Genomic DNA, 21168 nt, shown 5'->3' with positions numbered 1-21168 from the left:
AGGGAGGGGGAGAAGGCGAAGGAGAAGAGGAAGAGGAAGAAGAAGAAGAGGATGAAGAAGAATAAGAAGAGGAGGAGGACAAGGAGAGGAGAAGGAGGAAGAGGAAGAAGAAGATGAAGAAGAAGTATTGATAGGACAGACACAAACAAATGGCTGAATGGTGGCACCATTTCCTGAGGGGGGGCACACTAAGCCAAGAAGCAAGGCAGAGGGAAGGCATGAGTTCTCTTAAGGATTACATTCATCTGCTCCAGTTGTCATAACGAAGGACCACAGATGGGCTGTGGGTGGAGTTGCTGACACAGCAGAAATCTACTGTCTCACAGTCTTGAAGGCTGGATGTCCAAGATCAAGGTGTTGGCAGGGTTGGTTTCTCTATGGCCTCTCTCTTTGGCTTGCAGATTGCTGTCTTCTCCCTGTATGCTCACGTGGTCATCCCTCTGTGTGTGTCTGTGACCTCATCTCCTCTACCTATAACACATCAGTCAGGTTGGATTAGAGTCCACTGGAAGGATCTCATTTTACCTTAATCACTTCTTTAAAGACCCTGTCTCCAAATACATCACATTCTGAATTACTGAGGGTTAGGACTTCAAAATATGAATTTTTTTTGGGGGGGGGGATGCAATTCAGCCACCACAAAGACATGCTTCCTTTAAGATCCAAGTGGAAACGTTTATCAGGCCATTGTACCATGAAGCCTAGGGCACAGAAGAGAGTACTGTGTTGGGAGTGGACAGAGAGCCTGAGAGGGAAACTGATTGAGAGGTGCAGGTGGCTATAGGAAACCCCAACCAAGGACAAGCTGGGTTGGGGGTGGTGAGTCAGAACACCCAGATCATGATGCCTGCTCAATGCCATTCTCCAGCAACAGGAAGGAAGGCTCCTCAGAGAAATGCCTGGTCCCAGGTCTGGGGCAGGGAACACAGAAGATGAGCCTGGAGGTTACACAGCCCCGGAAATTAAGGAAATGTTAGAAGAGGATGGAGACACAGCAAGAGGACCCAGGAGCCAGGTGAAAAAGGCATCCACTGGTCAAATTTGGAATAATTTGAACTAAATAGTGATAATGAGGGATTGTAACCTATATCATAGACAAGGAATCCATGCACCCACACAGATATGAGCAAATAAATATGGGAGAAGGGCCAGCTCTTCCTCGCAGTGGAATGCCAACTCATATATGCAAAAGGAGTGACAGAATTAGAAAATCACTTGGCACCCACAACTGTAATGACTGTTTTACGCAAAAATCATCAAAAGATGCTAAAATCAATTGGCAAAAGTGTGATAGGAAGCAGGATATTTGCATAGTCTCAAAGTATCACCTCCCAAGATTCTCATTAATGACAAAAGGGAAAATAGGAACCTGGCAGTGAGGAAACCTGTGACACTGTGTTCACCAAGTAACTGTCACTACCATCACCAGCGATGGGACAAATTGCTACCACGTTCCTCCTGATCTGACACAACACCACTACTGTTGTATCTCTGCCAAAAATGCATGAACTGTATGCCCACACACATCAAAAACACACACCGCACACGTGCGCACGCACACACACACACACTTTCTGCAGAAACATCAGGCAAACCCATTTAGAGGGATATTCAACTAAATAATGAACACCACTCTTCACAAACGTCAAGGCCATGGAAGATTAAAAAAAGACTAAAGGACTATTCCAGATTAGAGGATACCAATGAGACAGGACAACAAAAAGCAATGTGGGATGCTGGATCAGAAAAATAACATTAGTGGGACACCCAGAAAAATTGGAATAAGATCTGTAGATTAGACAATAGAATTGTATCGATGTTAATTTCCTGCTTTGATAGTTGCACTATAGTTAGAAAAGAGAATACCCTTGGATTTTGTATATGCACAGTGAAGTGCTCCAATAAGAGAACCACATGTCTGCAATTTATTCTTAAATACTTCAAAAAAAACTATAAACTATACACATACACAAGTGTGCACACACACACACATGCATACACAGTGCTAGGGGTGAGAATCAAATACTCAGTAACATTGTACTATTTTTTGCAATTTCTTGTAAGTCCAAAATTATTTCAAAACGAGAAATTGTTAAAAGGAAAGAAACAACAATAGCAATAACAAAACAGAGTGGGATGTGTAGAAGTACCCAGTGAGCTCCTGTGTTGCTCTGGTTCTCAACCTGGAACAGCTTATCCTGTGCATGCAGCCGTAATGAAACAATTAATTCAAACAAAATTCTTCTTGTCGTTAAAGGCAGGCATCTGGTGGACCTTCTTCTTGGATTGTGATTCAAAAGCCCAAACCATTCCTCACTGATCTGAAAAATGAGTCAATTGCCAAAGCCTCCTGAGCCTGGATGTGGGAGGGTTCTGCTTCTAGAGAGGTGATTTCCTTTCCTTTCAAAGCAGCTGGCTAATGACCACATGCCCCTCTAGGCATGAAGACAGGGAAGCAACTGGCCAACTAGGAACCATAACACAGTTTCCCATCTCCTCATATCCTTGGTCCCATTCGATCAATCCAAGTAGTTTCCAGCCCTGTGAACATGGCCAGGACAGCCCAGAAACCAAGTTCACTTTTTTGTGTGACAGAGTTTCCAAAGGTGAATTGCTAGTTCACCTTCCTCCTCTCTCCTCCAGCTGCTTAAAGGAGTAGAAGTTAAAAGCTGGTTAAATAACTAATATAAAAAAAAATTTGGAGAATCACACAGGTTCTCTCACAAGAGGACTTCACATCGCATGGTCCAACTCTGATTTGCTAGATGAAGAAGCCAGAAGCCCATTTAAGCAAAACAGTTTGTTCAAAGTTACGCTGGTCAGGACAGGCCAAGACAAGAGATCGTATCAGGGGCCATAGGGCACACAGAGGACACCTGACCCAGATTGGGGGCCATTAGAGAAAAGCCTCTGGAGAAAGAAAACAGTGAGACAGAATCCTAAGGAATTCAACAGAGGGAGCAGACACATTTTCCAAGGAGACGGATTCACAGCCCAGAGCTGGGAAAGCAAGGCAGGGTGTGGGACACAAGCAGCAGCCCCCCGCATGTGGCCTGTGGGCAGATGAACTTGCAAGGAGCCACAGAGTCCACGGCCCAGGAAGGAGTTGGGGTTCGATCCAGAGGGCATGGGGAGCCTTAGAGGAGTTCAAGTCAGAACTTTCATTCTCACATTCTGCTCTGCGATCCAGGCAGGGTATGGCATTGTTGCTCCTCCGTCCCTCTACCTGGGGCTTAGAGTTCTTGATAAGAGCTCTAGACCAAGAGGGAGGTCTGCAGAAGAGAGACTGGGATGAGCTCTGAACCCTGAACTGGTCAGTCTCTCTCACTCCTGGAGTCTTCTGTCCCCATCTGGTGTGCCCTTCTAATGGCTGGGCCTCAAGTGGCCACTCCTGTGGTGTCAGCTTCCAAATGCTGGTTATTTATCACATACATCACACACACCCTCCATACAGTGCGCACATACACACACCTGATAACCAAGATGAGTGACTAAGGGAAAGGTCTCAATCACCAAGGTTTATTAAGCCAGCTTTAGGGTGCATCTGGAAAAGAAAAATGAGCCACAGACACATCCCTGGCTGTTTTTCCAAAGAGGTTTTCAGGAGACTTAGTATTTATACATTTCCTTAAATTGAGGGATGGCAGACAGAAAGAGGTGCAGGTAGATAGTAAAGCAAATGGTTACATTCCTGTTACGCTTTAGTTAGTGCCCAGTTAATCTACATTTCACATAAGAGAAGGTGAATGTTTAAAGGAAAAAAAGGGTGTAAAGGACGAGTTAATTATGCAGCCATCTCTGGGTAGGAGAGTGGAGTCTTTATTCTGCACCTGGGAAGATAAGCTTGTAATTGACACTATCAGTATGGAATGAACAGACTTTAGTTTTAGGAGCCAGACTTAGATTGTACACCTAAAATTGCAATTGGCATGTCCTTGTTTGTGGGAGGCCAGCAAAAAATTTACTGCTGAATGATCTGTGGGGCAGCCCATAGTAGATCCCTGAGGCCTCCTACCTGTCCATGGGGACCTGGCTGGTGCACAATGCTACAGCTATTCATTTGGAAGCTGGTGTTGCATGGTTCAGCCTCGTGGCTCAAGTTTGGGAGTCCTGGTATTTTTTATTTTCCTTTACATACTGTACACACTAGGCACACTATACACACACCATACATACATCACACACACACACACACACACACACACACACAAACACACATATGTTCTCAGTCACATACTTGCTCTTTCTCTTCCTCTTTCTTACTATGCCTCTTCCCCTCTCCCTACTAGTTTCCTGAGAACTTCCTCTTCATTGCTAAAGGGGGGTGCTTACAGAGGGGTAGACTGAGGTTGCTTCTGCTCCCCTGTCTGGCCCCTCTTTCCTGACCAACTCCTGCTCTCTGAGACCAGCACCTTTCTGAGGCTGAGTGCCCAGTGCTGCCATGCTGCCAGCCAAGAGCTGGGGTGGGCAAGGGTCTCTCCTTCTCCTGGCTGAGAATGAATATGCCCAACATCCCAAACCTGCCCTCACCCTGTGCCCTTTACTGACACATAGGGACTCAAAGCCACTTTGTCTCTGGGCACCTTACTCCTACCTGCAGGGAGATTTTCATAAGCTGATGACCGTGGAGCAATACTGGAGTCACTCCCAGCCCACATCACCATGCAGAGATGCAAGCCAGCTCCTTCTCTCACACAAGGGAAATTTCAACTCATTGAGATACTCAAAATGGATACTCTGGGCTTATCAAAACTTCAATGCAATACTCAATTTTGTTTAAAAGTCATACATACAGATATGCATGCATGTATATACTGTATACATAGATAGGGTTTGAAAAAGTTATTGGAAAAACATACACTAAAACATATGTTTGAGCAGTAGTAGGTTTACAAGTGATTTTTTAATGCCTTGTTTTATTCAGTTTTGGTACAATAAATATGCAACAGTCTTAGAATCAGAAAAGACGTGATATAAAAATTGCCCATCAGACTAGAACAAGTAGAAGAAAGAATTTTAGGGCTTGAAGACAAGGCTTTAGGATTAACCCAACCAGAAAAGACAAAGAAAAAAAGAATCAAAATAAATAAAGTCATCGGGAAATATGGAATTTTGTAAAACAGCCAACTCTAAGAATAATTGGTGTTCCTGAGGGAGAAAAGAAGTCTAAAAGTTTGGAAAACCTATTTGAGGGAATAATTGAGGAAAACTTCCCTGGTCTTAGATACTTCCTTGGTCTTAGAGATCTAAATATCCAAATACACAAAGCTTAAAGAACTCCTGGGAAATGCATTGCAAAAAGATCATCACCAAGGCACATAGTCATCAGGTTATCTAAAGTCAACATGAAGGAAAGAATTTTAAGAGCTGTGAGACAAAAGCATCAGGTAACCTATAACTATAAAGGAAAACCTATCAGTCTAATGGCAGATTTCTCAGCAGAAGCCTTACAAGCCAGAAGAGACCCAGGACATATCTTTGGCCTTCTTAAACAAAATAATTGTCATCCAAGAATTGTGTATTCAACAAAACTAAGCTTCATAAATGAAGGAGAGATGAATTCTTTTTCAGAAAAACAAATGCTGAGGGAATTTGCCACTACCAAACCAATACTACAAGAAATGCTGAAAGGAGTTTTAAACCTTGAAACAAAGCTCAATATGAACTAAGATAGAACCTCCTTAAAGCATAAATTTCAAAGGGCCTATAAAACAATAACACAATGAACAAACAAAGTATTTAGGCAACAACTAACAAGATAAATAGAACAGTACCTTATATCTCAGTATTAAAGTTGAATGTAAGTGGCCTAAATGCTCCACTTAAAAGATACAGAATGGCACAATGGATTAAAAAAAAAAATCACCAACCAAATATCTGCTGACTTCAAGAGACTCACCTAACACACAAGCATTCATTTAAACTTAAGATAAAGGGGTGGAAAAAGATATTTCACGCAAATATAAACTAAAAGCAAGCAAGAGTAGCTATTCTCATATCAGACTAAGTACACTTTAAAGCAACAACAATTAAAAAAGAAAAGAAAGACAAAGAAGGGCATTATATAATGATAAAAGGATTAGTCCAACAGGAAGATATTACAATCCTAAATTTGTATGCATTCAACATAGGTGCTCCCAGATTTACAAGGCAATTACTACTAGACCTAAGAAATAAGATAGACAGCAACACAATAATAGTGGGGGACCTCGATACTCCACTGATAGCACTAGACAGATCATCAAGACAGAGGGTCAATAAAGAAACAATGAACTTAAACTATACCCTAGAACAAATGGACTTAACAGATATTTACAGAACATTCTACCAAACAACTGCAGAATATACATTCTTCTAATCAGCACATGAAACATTCTCCAAGATAGACCATATGATAGACCAGAAAACAAGTCTTAATAAATTTAAGAAAGTAGAAATCACATAAAGTATCTTCTCAGACCACAGTAGAATAAAACTGGAAATCAACTCCAAAGGGAACCCTCAAAACTATGCAAATACATGGAAATTAAATAATCTGCTCTTGAGTAATTTTTCAGTTAACAATGAAATCAAGATGGAAATGTAAAAATTATTTGAAATAAATGATAATAGTGACACAACTTACCAAAACCTATGGGATACAGCAAAAGTGGTGCTAAGAAAAAAGTTTATAGCTTTCAATGCCGACATCAAAACATCTGAAAGAGCACAAATAGACAATCTAAGGTTATACAATAAGGAACTACAGAAACAAGAGCAAACTAAACCCAAACCCAGGAGAAAAAAGAAATAACAAAGGTAAGAGCAGAACTAAATGAAATTGAAAGAAAACAACAACAAAAACAAAAACAACACAATGGCTGGGTGCAGTAGTTCACGCCTGTAATCTCAGCACTTTGGGAAGCCAAAGCAGTCAGATCACTTGAGGTCAGGAGTTTGAGAAGAGCTTGGCCAGCATGGTGAAACTCATCTCCAAAAGAATATAAAATAATTTTGTATTTTTTTGTAAAAATACAAAAATTATCCAGGCATGGTGGTGCACACCTGTCATCTCAGCTACTTGGGAGGCTGACAGGAGAATCACTTGAACCAGGGAAGCAGAGGTTGCAGTGAGTCAAGGTCATGCCACTGCACTCCAGCCTCTGTGACAGATGGAGACTCTGTCTCACAAAAAGAAAAAAATACAAAAGAGAAATGAAACAAAAAGCTGTTTCTTTATAAAGATAAACAAAATTGATAGACCATTAGCAAGATTAACCAAGAAAAGAAGAGAAAAGAGTCAAATAAGCTCAATTAGAAAGAAACTGGAAATATTACAACCAATACCACAGAAATACAAAAGATGATTCAAAGGTACTATGAACAGCTTTATGCACACACACTACAAAATCTAGAGAAAATGGATAAATTCCTGGAAATATGCAAACCTCCTAGATTAAGTCAGGAATAAATATAAATGCTGAACAGACCAATAACCAGCAGCAATATTGAATCAGTAATTTTTTAAATGCCAACAAAAAAGTTCAGGACCAGATGGATTCACAGCTGAATTCTGTCAGACATTCAAAGAATAATTGGTACAAATTCTACTGAAACTATTCCAAAAGATAAAGAGAATCTTCCCTAAATCATTTTATGAAGCCAGTATCACTCTAATACCAAAACCAGGAAAAAAATAACAAAAAAAGAAAACTACAGACCAATATCCCTGATGAATATAGATGTAAAAATCATCAACAAAATACTAGCTAACTGAATCCAACACCATATCAAACAGATAATACATCATCATCAAGTGGGTTTCGTACCAGAGATGCAGGGATGGTTTAACATACACAAGTCAATAAATGTGATACATCACATAAACAGAAATTTTTTTTAAAAACCATATGATCATCTCAATATGCAGAGAAAGCATTTGATGAAATCCAGTAACTCTTTATGATTAAAAAAAAAAACCTTAACAAAATAGACATAGAAGGGACTTACCTCAAAGTAATAAAAGCCATACATGACAAACCCATAGCCAACATTATACTGAATAGGGAAAAGTTGAAAGCACTCCCCCTGAGAACAAGAGCAAGACAAGAATGCCCACTTTCACCACTTATATTCAACATAGTACTGGAAGTCCTAGCCAGAGCAATTAGACAAGAGAAAGACAAGACAATCAAACAAGAAAATCAGACAAGAGAAACTATTGCTGCTTGTTGATGGTATGATTGTATACCTAGAAAACCCTAAAGACTCACCCTGAAAGTTCTTTAGATTCGATAAATGAATTCAATAAAGTCTCAAGATACAAAATCAATGTACACAAATCAGTAGCACTGCTATACACCAACAATGACCATGCTGAGAGTCAAACCAAGAACTCAATCCCTTTTACAACAGCTGCCAAAAAAAAAAAAAAAGTAAAATATGTAGAAATATACTTAACCAAGGAGGTGAAAGATCTCTACAAGGAAAACTACAAAACACTGATGAAATAAATCATAGAGGACCCAAATGGAAACACATCCCATGCTCATGGATGGGAAGAATCAATATTGTGAAAATGACCATACTGCCAAAAGCAATCTACACATTCAATGCAATTCCCATAAAATGCCATTGTCATTCTTCATAGAACTAGAAAACAATACTAAAATTCATACAGGAACAAGAAAAGAACCTGCATAACCAAAGCAATACTAAGCAAAAGGAAAAAATCTGGAGGCATCACATTACCCAATGTCAAATTATACTACAAAGCTATAGTTACCTAAACAGCATGGTACTGGTATAAAAATAGGCATGACAGCCAATGGAACAAAATAGAGAACCTATAAATAAAGCCAAATACTTAGAGCTAGCTGATCTTCAACAAGCATATAAAAACATAAATTGGGGAAAAGACACCCTGTTCAACAAACAGTGCTGGGAAAACTGGCAAGCTACATGTAGAAGAATGAAACTGAATCCCCATCTCTCACTTTACACAAAAATCAACTCAAGATGGATCAAAAACTTAAATCTAAACCTGAAATTATAAAAATTCTAGAAGATAACGTTGGAAAAATTCTTCTAGACATTGGCTTAGGCAAATAATTCATGACTAAGACCCCAAAAGCAAATACAACAAAATCAAAAATAAATAGATGGAACCTAATTAGACTTAAAAGCTTTAGCACAGCAAAGGAAATAATCAACAGAGTAAACAGACAACCCACAGAGTGGGATAAAATATTCACTAACTATGCATCCAACAAAGGATTAATATCCAGAATCTACAAGGAACTCAAACCAGTAAGGAAAAAGCAATCCCATTAAAAAATGGGCAAAGGACATGAATAGACGATTCTCAAAAGAAGATATACAAACCGCCAACAAACATATGAAAAAGTGCTCAACCAGGAAGAAATTGATAGCCAGAAGAGACCAATAATGAGCTCTGAAATTAAATCAGCAATAAATAGCCTACCAACAACAACAAAAAAAAAATACCAGGACCTAATGAATTCACAGCCAAATTCTACCACATGTACAAAGAAGAGCTGGTACCGTTCCTACGGAAACTATTCCAAAAAATTGAGGAGGAGAAACTTCTCCCCAACTCATTCTATGAGGCCAGGATCATCTTGATACCAAAACCTGGCAGAGACGCACACAAGAAGGAAAACTTCGGGCCAATATCCTTGATGAACATTGATGCAAAAGGTCTCAACAAAATACTTGCAAACTGAATCCAGTAGCATATCAAAAAGTTAATCCAGGCTAAGCACAGTAGCTCAGTCTCTACTAAAAATACAAAAACAAAATTAGCCAGGCATGGTGGCAGGCGGCTGTAGTCCCAGCTACTCGGGAGGCTGAGGCAGGAGAATGGCATGAACCCGGGAGGCAGAGCTTGCAGTGAGCAGAGATCGCGCCACTGCACTCCAGCCTGAGCAACAAAGTGAGACTCCATCTCAAAAAAAAAAAAAAAAAGAAATTAGCTGGACGTGGTCAGGGGCACCTCTAATCCCAGCTACTCAGGAGGCTGAGGCAGGAGAATTGCTTGAACCCAGGAAGTGGAGGTTGCAGTGAGCCGAGATCATGCCACTGCATGCCAGCCTGGGTGACAGAGCGAGACTCTGTCTCAAAAAAAAAAAAAAAAAAAAAAAAAAAAGGTAATCCACCATGATCAAGTAGGCTTCATCCCCAGGATGAGAGGTTGCTTCAACATACTCAAATCAATGAATGTGATTCATCACATACACAGAACTAAAGACAAAAACCACATGATTATCTCAATAGATGCAGAAGAAAAGGCCTTTGACAAAATTCAACACCTCTTCCTGTTAAAAACACTCGATAAACTAAGTATTGAAGGAAGATACCCCAAAATGGTAAGAGCCATCGATTACAAACCCACAGCCAACATTATATTGAATGGGCAAAAGCTGGAAGCATTCCCCTTGAAAAATGGCACAAGACAAGGATTTCCTTGCCCTCTCTCACCACTTCTATTCAAAATAGTATTGGAAGTCCTAGCCAGAGCAATCAGGCAAGGGAAAGAAACCAAGGGCACAAAATAGGAAGAGAAGAAGTCAAACTACCTCTGCTTGCAAACAACATGATTTTATACCTAGAAAACCCCACAGTTTCAGCCCAAAAGTACCTCCAGCTGATAAACAACCTCAGCAAAGTTGCAGGATACATAATCAATATAAAAATCACCAGCATTCCTATACATCAACAACAGCCAAATCAGAAAAGCCATCCCATTCACAACTGCCACAAAAAGAATAAAATACTTAGGAATACAGCTAACCAGGGAGGTGAAAGATCCTCTACAAAGAGAATTACAAAACATTGCTCAAAGAAATCAGAGAAGATACAAACAAATGGAAAAACATTCGGTGCTCATGGATAGGAAGAATCAGTATCATTAAAATGGCTATACTGTCCAAAGCAAATTATAGATTCAATGCTATTCCTATAAAACTACCAATTACATTCTTCACAGAACAGGAAAAAAACTATTTTTAAATTCACATGAAACCAAAAAAGAGCCCAAATAGTCAACGCAATCCTAAGCAAGAAGAACAAAGCTAGAGGCATCACATCACCTGACTTCAAACTATATTACAAGGCTACAGTAACCAGAATAGCATAGTACTGGTGCAAATGCAGACACATAAACCAATGGAACAGAATAAAGAGCCCAGAAACAAGGTCACACATGTACGACCATCTGATCTTTGACAAAAATGACAAAAGCAAGCAATGGGGAAAAGACTCCCCATTCAATAAATGGTGCTGGGATAACTGGCTAGCCATATGCAGAAGATTGATACTGGACCCTGACATCATATACAAAAATTAACTCAACATGGATTAAAGACTTAAATGTAAAACCCAAAACCATAAAAACCCTGGAAGACAACCTAGGCAATACCATCCTGGACACAGGAAAATTGACAAATGGTATCTAATTAAACTTAAGCGCTCCTGAACAGCAAAAAAAATTATCAACAGAGTAAACAGACAACCTACAGAATGGGAGAAAATATTTGCAAACTAAGCATCTGGCAAAGTCTAATATCCAGCATCTATAAGGAACTTAAACAAATTTACAAGAGAAAAACAACCCCATTAAAAAGTGGGCAAAGGACATGAACAGACACTTCTCAAAAGAAGACATACATGCAGCCAACAAGCATATTTTAAAAAGCTCAACATAACTGATCATTAGAGAAATGCAAATCAAAACCACAATGATATACCATCTCACACCAGTCTGAATGGCTACTATTAAAAAGTCAAAAAATAACACAGGCTGGTGAGGTTGCAGAGAAAGGAACACTTACACACTGTCAGTGAAAGTGTAAATTAGTTCAACCATTGCAGAAGGCATTATGGCAGTTCCTCAAAGAGCTAAAAGCAGAACTACAATTCGACCTGGCAATCCCATTACTGAGTATATACCCAGAGGAATATAAATCCTTCTACCATAAAGACACATGTACACAAATGTTCATTGCAGCACTATTCACAATAGCAAAGACATGGAATCAACCTAAATGTCCATCAATGACAGATTGGTTACAGAAAATGTGGTACATATACACCATGGAATACTATGCAGCCATAAAAAAGAATGAGACTATGTCTTTTGTGGGAATGTGGATGGAGCTGGAGGCTATTATCCTTAGCAAACTAATGCAGAAACAGAAAACTAAATACTGTATATTCTCACTTACAAGTGGGAGCTAAATGATAAGAACTTACGTACACAAAGAAGGAAATAACAGACACTGGGGTATACTTGAAGAGGGAGCATGAGAGGAGGGAGAGGAGCAGAAATATAACATTGGGTGCTTGGCTTAATACCTGGATGAGGAAATAATATGTACAAAAACCCCGGTGACACGTTTACCTATGTAGCAAACCTTCACATGTACCCCCAAACCTAAAATAAAAGATTAAAAAATAATAATAAATTGTAAAATAGTCATAAAATAAAAAACCGAAAGAAGAGCCTAACTTAACTACTGCTATTTGCAACAGCTTGAATGAATGTCATGAACATATTAAGTAAAAATACTCAACAGTAAATAAAAAAGAAAAAGTGCTTGACACCGCTAATCATCTGGGAAATGATTATTTAAACCACCTTACTCCTGCAATAATTGCCATAAGTAAAACGTCAAAAATGTGGTGAAAAGGGAACACTTTTACACTACTGCTGGAAATGTAAATTAATACAACCACTCTGGAAAACAGTATGGAGATTACTTAAAGAAATAAAAGTAGAGCTACCATTCGATCCAGAAATCCCACTACTGGGTATATACCCAGAGGAAAATAAGTCATTATATGAAAAAGACACTTGCACACGCATGGTTATAGCAACAAAATTTGCAATTGCAAAGATATGGAACCAACCTAAGTGCCCATCAACAAACAAGTAAATGAAGAAAATGTGGTATATACATAGCAAGGAATACTTCTCAGCCATACAAAGGAATGAAATAATGTCTTTTGCAGCAACTTAGATGGAGCTGGAGGCCATTATTCTAAGTGAAGTAACTCAGGAATGGAAAACCAAACATCAAATTTCCTGCTTATAAGTGGGAGCTAAGCTATGAGGACCCAAAGACACAAGAATGATATAATGGACTTTGAGGACTCAGCGGGGAAGGCTGGAAGGGGGTAAGGGATAAAAGACTATATACTGGGTACAGTGTACACTGCTCAGGTGACAGGTGCCCTAAAATCTCAGAAATCACCACCAAATAACATATCCTTGTAACCAAGAACCACCTGTACCCCAAAAACTATTGAAATAAAATTGTTTTTAATGGCTCATCATTTTAATTTAATTTAAAAGAAAATCATGTTGCATTTTTAAAGTTTATTTTCAGGAAAACATTGACCATGACTTTATCTTCATTCCATGAAGGTTCAATGAGAGGGTAATGATTATAAAAATAGTGGCTATGTCCAAACAATATCTGGATGATTGGTATCACGAGCTGGTACTTTTCCAAAATATTTCTGAAAACTGGGCTAAGGCCCACGGATTGATGAAAACAAAAAAATGTTGATCTTTTAGGGACTTTAATTCCAAATAAGGGCTTTGATTTATAATAAGGATATTGCAAAAATTTATATTATCTTGAACAGCAGTTAGCTTCTCAATGAATATGTTCATATTTTCTAGGAGAAAAGAGTTTTGCCTTATAATCAACTTTAAAACAAATACTTCTTGAAAGAAACCTGCAAAAATATTTTGAGTCACATGAAAACCTCAATAATAAACAGGCAAATGGTACAATAATGTGGTTTACATTCTCCTGGTAAACATGCTAGGGATGGGTCAAGGGCATTGAAAATGTGTAAATATTCACAATGAGCTCATTCCTCCCACCAAGAATTCTTGGACCACTGTCTACAACTTCAGGAAATGCATGGAAACTGATTCCTGAGGCTGGCAAAACTGCTTCTAAGGTCAACCTCTTCAGAGTCCATACACATAACTCCAGAACATGTTCCTTAGCAGCAAATGGGCTCTGGGGTCTGCAGACAGATGCTTGCACCAGTGACATTCTGTTTCTTCTTTCTTCCTGTCCCTGTTCTTTCTCTAGCCCTCTCTCTTTCCAATTCTTTTGTCTCTTACTATTAGTATCTTCAGAGACAAAATATTGCCATGATATTCTTGCAATGATAGGGACAAATACCTGCACTAGTCAAATAATGGAGCCATTAGCATATTGCTTGGACTTATATTATCCAGATCATTGCCTCGGGAATTCACTTGCAGACAGCCATAGGCTTTACAGCTCAGAGGTTTAGAGCCATAACTTCCAAGTTGTAGTTTTTTCCCCAGTGCTTCACCAAAATTAGAGAACAATGCATTTTTCTCCAGTAAAGTGGTTCTCAAATTATGGTCCAGGGACTCTGGGGGTCTCCAAGATCCTTTCAAGAGATTCATGAAGTCAAACTATTTTCATGATAACACTAAGACATTATTTGTCTCATCCTCTTATGAGTCTAGAGTGGAATTTTCCAGAGGCTACATGATGAGTGACGTCACGACAGATTGAGTACAGAGCCAACTATGAGAATCCAGCTGCCTTCTATTAAGGTAGGCATTAAAAATATTTTAAAAATGTAAAACAATGCCATTCTTCTCCCTAAATAGCCTTTATTTTGGAAAATGTAGTTATTTTTATGAAAATATTTTATTTATATTAACATGTAATGGTTTGTTATTCTTATTTTTAAATAAATTAATGTTAATTTTTAGATTTATTTGTTTTAATTTCTAAAAAGATATAAATCAATAGCTATGATCCACATAAACAAAAGCCATTTGGGATCCTCAATTATTTTTAGAAATGTCAAAGAGGCATGACACCAGAAAAACTGATTACTGCTTTTCTAGTACAATTTAAAACAAACAATTTCATTAAATGGGCTTATTTTATTTTGGCCTTGTCTGATAGAATCTCTTTGGGGCTAGATGTGGCAGCTTTGTAAGGTGTCCAGTTGGCCAGGCTGAACCGCATTCCCACAGTTGCCTTCCTCGTGTGTTTCTGGCCAGAGGGAGCCAAAGAAAGGCTCTAGTGCAGTATTTGAAGCAGAGACATGAAGCAGCCACCATCTTGTAACTCACCTTATAATATCTGCTTCCAAGAAATAGCCACTTCAAGGCATTCACATGCCCTTGGCATTCACTCCTCATCTGCGGATGCACCTCCTTGGTGTGAGGAACAGCCAGGCCTCCTGCTGCTCCACCTTCCCACATTCCTCCTTCAGCTTCTCTGACTGCTGGGCCAGCTGTGTGTGATGAAAGACCTGGCTTCTCCAGGACATGCAGACCATCAACGGCAGAGAGAACACAAGAAAGAGTCTGAGTTTCTATCTGTTCTCCCGGGCTCCAGCTGATGCATTTCAGCTCCTTCTTGCTCTCCCCATTTCATATTCATCTTATTTTCCAGGTGCCCTTTCTGTGGGTACCTTCAAGTTCCAGCACCAAATATGAAGGCGACTGCCATCACCAGCTCCCACCCCTACATGAGGTCAAATCCCTGGATGGCATGTAACACACTAGAGCAATTAAGAGGATCTAACTAAAGGTGGGGAAGGGAAAATGTGTGTACAGAGACAGGAAGTCATGGACACAGTTATATTGAAAGATACAATGACCTCCTCCTCCTCATTGTGATATTATCACGCCTTTCCACACTTGGGCTTCTGAGATTGTTACACTGAAAGTCTGCCCTAACTACAGGGTCACATGTAGAACTGCGTCCACAAAGAGGCAGATTGATTGTGGGATGGTTTCATGGGCATATATTTATCTCCAAATTCGTCAGATTGTATACATTAATTAAATACAGTTTTTGTGTTACAATTATACCTCAATAAAGTGAGAGCGTTTTTCAAGAGAGGGGAAGAAGGCTGGGCTCATTTGAAACAATGGCTCAGGCTGTCACACCTGGAAGCACATTTGTTATCAGGCCAAGGAAGTTGGAGAAAAGACCTTCATGGCATCATTCTGGCCATCTGTGTAAGACAAACAGCCAGCCTCCTAGCTGGGGATAAATGGCAAGTGTGCCTGCATACATTCTGCTTCCCTGTCATTCTTCCCTTTAATTTCAGTTTGTTTTTCAAGTATTTGTTGAATTCCATGCCCTCCATGTGACCAGCACTGGGTTGGATTCCATGGGCAAATACATATATTTTTGTACTTGGGGTATTCGTTAGTTACCTATTGCTGCATAACAAATTACCTCCAAAACTTAGCAACTGAAAGAAACAATTATCTATTAATTCACAAAGTTCCTGACAGTCAAAAATCTTGGAGTGGTTTATCTGGGTCTTTCTGACTCAGGCTGTCTTATGAGGTTTCAGTCAAGTTGTTGGCCAGGACTGCAGTTATCTGAAGGCTTGACTAGGGCTGGAAGATCTGCTTCCAAGAAATAGCCACTTCAAGTCATTCACATGCCATTGGCAAGAGGCTTCAGTTTCTCATTATGTTGACTCCCCCATAGGTGATATGGTTGGCGTGTGCATGCCCTCCAAATCTCATGTTGAAATGTGATCCCCGATGTTGGAGGCGGACCTAGTGAAAGGTGTTTGGGTCATGGAGGTGGATCCCTCATGAATGGCTTAGTGCCCTCCTTGCAGTAATGAGTAAGTTCTCACTCAATTTCACATAAGATGTGGTCACTTCAAAGAGCCAGGCAGCTCTCTCCTCCCTTTCTCTTGCTCCCTCTCTCAACATGTGACCCGCTGCTCCCTTTTCATATTCCACCATCATTAGAAGCTTGCTGAGGCCTTCACCAGAAGCAGATGCCAACACCATGTTTCCTGTACATCCTGCAGAATCATGAGCCAAAATAAACCTCTTTTCTTTATAAATTACCCAGCTTCTGGTATTTCTTTATAGCAACACAAGTGGACTAACACAGAAAATTGTTACCGAGGAGTGGGATGTTGCTATAAAGATACTTGAAGATGTGGAAGCAGCTTTGAAGCTGGGTAACAGACAGACACTAGAAGAGTTTGGAGGGCTCAGAAGAAGACAGGAAGACAAGAGAAAGTTTGGAACTTCTTAGAGACTGGTTAACTGGTTGTGATCAAGGTACTGATAGAAATATAGACAGTGTTTTTCCAACAAGAAACTATAAGAACAAACAAAATTTAAAAAAAAAAAAAGAAATATAGATAGTGAAGGCCAAGCTGATAAGGTCCCAGACAAAAATGAAGAAGTTACTGGGAGCTAGAGCAAAGGTCACCCTTATTGTACCCTAGCAAAGAGCTTTGCTTCATTGTTTCCATGTCCTACAGTTTTATGAAAGGTTGAACTTAAGAGTGATGACTTAGCATATCTGGCAGAAGAAATTTCTAAGCAGCAAAGCATTCAAGATTTGCCCTAGCTTCTTCTAACAATCTAAGATAAGATATGGAAGCAGAGGAGAAACTGAAGTTGGAACTTGTCATTATAAGGGAAGCATAGTGTAAAAATTTGGAAAATCTGCAGCCTGGCTATGTGGTAAAGAAGAAAAGAGCATTTTCAGGGGAAGAATCCAAGCAGGCTAAGGAACAACCACTTTTTAGAGAGACTAACGTAGCTGCAAGGGAACCAAGTGCTAATAGTCAAGACAACAGAAAAAAGTGCTTGAAGGCATTTCGGAATCTCTGAGGCAGACCCTCCCATCACAGACCTAGAGGCCCAGGAGGAAAGAATAGTTTCCGGGGCCAGGCCCAGGGCTCCGTTGCCCTGCTCCCAGAATCCTGGTAGTTCCATCTCCAGCCTCAGTGAAAAGGACCACAGATACAGTTCAGGCCACAACTCCAAATGGCACAAGCCATAAACCTTGGTGGCTTCCACATGGTGTTAAGCCTGCAGATGTGCAGAATGCAGAAGTGAAGGAGGCTTGGAAGCTTCCTCCTAGATTTCAGAGGATGTATTGGAAAGCCTGAGTGCCCAGGCAGATGCCTGCAACAGGGGTGGATCCCCCACAGAGAGACTCTACTGAAGAAGTGCTGAAGGGAAATATGGGGTTGGAGCCCCCACACAGAGTCTCCACCACCAGAACACTGGTTAGTGGAGCTGTGGGTAAGCAGCCACTGCCCTCCAGACCGGAAAATGGTACAGCCATCAGCAGCTAGAAAAGCTCCAGGCATTCAACTCCAACCCATGAGAGCAGCCAGAGGGGTTGCACCCTGCAAAATCACAGTGGCAGAACTACTAGGGCCTTGGGAACCCACACCTTGCACCACTGTGCCCAGCATGTTGGACATGGTGTCAAGGAAGATTATGTTGGAGCTTTAAGGTTTAATGTCTCTCCTGCTGGGTTTCACACTTGTGTGGGTCATGTAGCCCCTTTCTTTTGGCCAATTTTTTTCCTTTTGGAATGGAAATCTTCACCCAATACCTGTTCCATCATTGTATCTTGTAAGTAAATAACTTGTTTTTATAACTTTACAGGCTCATAGGTAGAAAAAAACTTGCCTTGAGTCTCTGATGAGACTTAGGACTTTGAACTTGAGACTGTTGAGTTAATGCTGGAATGAGTTAAGACTTTGGGGGACTATTGAGAAGGGATTATTGTTTTCTGCCATGTGAGAGAACATGAGATTTGGAGGGCTGGGGGCAGAATGATATGGTTTGTCCCCTCCAAATCCTCCCATGTTGAAATGTGATCCCCAGTGTTGACGGTGGGCCTAGTGGGAGGGTTTGAATCTTGGGGGTGGATCCCTCATGAATGGCTTAGTGTCCTCCTCACAGTAATGAGTGAGTTCTCACTCTGATTTCACACAAGATCTGGTTGTTTAAAAGAGTGTGGCACCCTTTTTGTCTCTTGCTCCATCTCTCATCATGTGACACGTTGCCCCCTGCCTTCACTTTCTGCTATAATCAGAAGCTCCCTGAGGCCCTCACCAAAAGTAGATGCTGGCACCATGCTTCCTGTACAGCCTGCAGAACCATGAGCTACATAAACATCTTTTCTTTATAAATTACCCAGCCTCTGGTTTTCTTTATAGCAATGCAAGTAGACTAACATGATAGACTTTTAGTGAAATGGCAGCTGGCTTCTCCCAGAGCAAGTGATCAGAAAGAGAGAGAGAAAAAAAAAACAAGACAGAAGCAGCAGAGTCTTTTATAGCCTAGAATAAAAAGTGATATGCCATCACTCCTGCCATATTCTATTGGTCACACAGAACAATCCAGAAAGTAACCCACAGGGGCATGAATCTTTGGAGGTGGGAATCTTGGGAGGTTGGGAACCACCATGGAGGCTGTCTACCATCAGGAACTCATCATCTTATGACCCAGGAAAAGATAGAACAATGAACACATAATCCTCAAGCAGCCAAATTAATTCATCTTTATTCATTGGTTCATTTTATTTTCATGGAAAAAATTAATGTGATGTCAGCAAGGAGGTATTATTTCTTTTATGTGGATGAGAAAAATGAAGCAAAAACAATCTTTTACTTGCCCAAAGTAACCAGGTAATGATGCAGCTGAGACCAGATCTTGAACATTTAGTTGACTGGGTTTTCCCCCTCTGCTTTTCCATTACAGAGTGAGGCAATGAGGGTTCAGAATGAAGTTCCCCATAGGATGGAATAAAGAATGACTTGCAGGCAAGAGATAAAGAGAGGGTTTCTGCCATTTCAGGAGAATTTCCTACATGATCCTCCTCCATGATTTTCAGATTAGTAGTTTTCAAATAAAGCCCTTTCTCTCTATCCTGAACAAGGTGTCCTGCTGCTAAAATTAAATTATGCCAATTTCTTACCACGTACTCAAACATATACAATATGGATAAAATTTTCTTTATTTTAGTTTTTCTCTCCTAAATTTTTCTTAAATTTGGAAGCTTGGTACCAATTATCCACTGAGAACTGGTAGAAAACAAAATGAATAAAGAACAAATGACTAGTAGAAAAAAACCTACACAGACAATATGTTCAGTTAATACTTTGTGGCATTTTGAATGTATTTTCACATGCACTTAAGATTATTTCACATTATGCAAATATATTTTCATAATTATTCCTAACTTGTGTGTCTCATTAAATGAATTGATATTTCCAATGTCTTACCAAGGCATACTGTGACCCCTATCTGGAGGTTAGCTTCCTGAACAAAATCAATAGCACTGAAGATGAGATTCATTCTAATTCACCATCTCTCCTGGTCATTATAATTCTGATCTTTGTCTTCCATAAAAATATATATTGGAGGAAAACAATTTTTAATGTTCTGCCCTGGAAGATACAGACTAGGAAAATATCTTCCTAGTGGCACCCAGTCAGCTTAATTTTCTGGGGCCACTATGCTCTCCTCTTAGTGAGACATCTAAGAGGAAGAAGAGTCTTCCCTCATACCTGGAAATTCTTTCTCTTCCCCTCTGATAGCGTGCGCAAACTTGACATTAGCAATGCCTATGGTGCTATTCACCTCTCCAGGGTAGGAATCCTGCATCCATAGCCTCCCACAGTACTTTGTCATAGAGAAGTGGTAAATAATTATCTGTTGAATGAATGACTGGCTCAGAAGTCTCAGGAAACCTAATTCAGTTCCCAGGGCTTTCGCATCACAGCTTTCCTCAGCCAAGGATCCACAAGAGAATTAACCTACAGGCAAGTTGCAGAATGCAAGGTAATAATTTTTTTAAAAAGTTAATTGCTTTCTTACATAGCAACAATGAACACTGAAATTGAATATTAAAAACACAATATTGTTTTTATTATCACCAAAAAGTGAAGTCCTTGGGTATAAATCTGTAATGGAAATGGCACAGCAAAGGTTGCCGTGTTTAGGCATTAGAAATAGAACACCACACTCAAATTGCTCAAGCCAGTGGCCAGAGATAAAAACTTATAGGTATCTCTCCTGCCTAGCAGCCTGGGCTCTCTGTTTTTCCTGCTGCTTCCTTTAAGCAGATGAGCCTTCAATCTGAATTTGTGCCTTCCATCTGAAGAACCAAGGGCTACCCCAGGCTGGGTTTTCCGTGGGAAACCGAGGAGAACACAAGGTTGGGCTCCCAGCACCAAAGCAATAGTCAGGTAGGCATAAATTGAACAAGGTCAAACAAGAACCACAAGGTCATCTGCTAAGGTAAACAAGTTTCCTGTGTGAGGGACACTGTTCATAGGTCAGACAACGAGGCATTAGGC

The 21168-nt window shown here is 40.0% G+C and overlaps 1 long non-coding RNA gene across 1 annotated transcript in view; it reads left to right on the top strand.

Moving 5' to 3' along the window:
- The window catches only part of LOC129524550 (uncharacterized), a 28979-nt gene extending 9330 nt beyond the window's left edge, over positions 1-19649 (top strand). Inside the window, exons 3-4 of the long non-coding RNA XR_008668346.1 lie at positions 14522-14611; positions 19568-19649. This is a non-coding gene — a long non-coding RNA (uncharacterized lncRNA). The remainder of the gene's footprint in view (positions 1-14521; positions 14612-19567) is intronic.
- Positions 19650-21168: the final 1519 nt, after the last annotated feature.

The sequence above is a fragment of the Gorilla gorilla genome, chromosome 13 (genome assembly GCF_029281585.2).
Source record: "Gorilla gorilla gorilla isolate KB3781 chromosome 13, NHGRI_mGorGor1-v2.1_pri, whole genome shotgun sequence".
In the NCBI taxonomy this organism is placed as follows: domain Eukaryota; kingdom Metazoa; phylum Chordata; class Mammalia; order Primates; family Hominidae; genus Gorilla; species Gorilla gorilla.
This window is presented reverse-complemented; position numbering and strand designations above follow the sequence as displayed.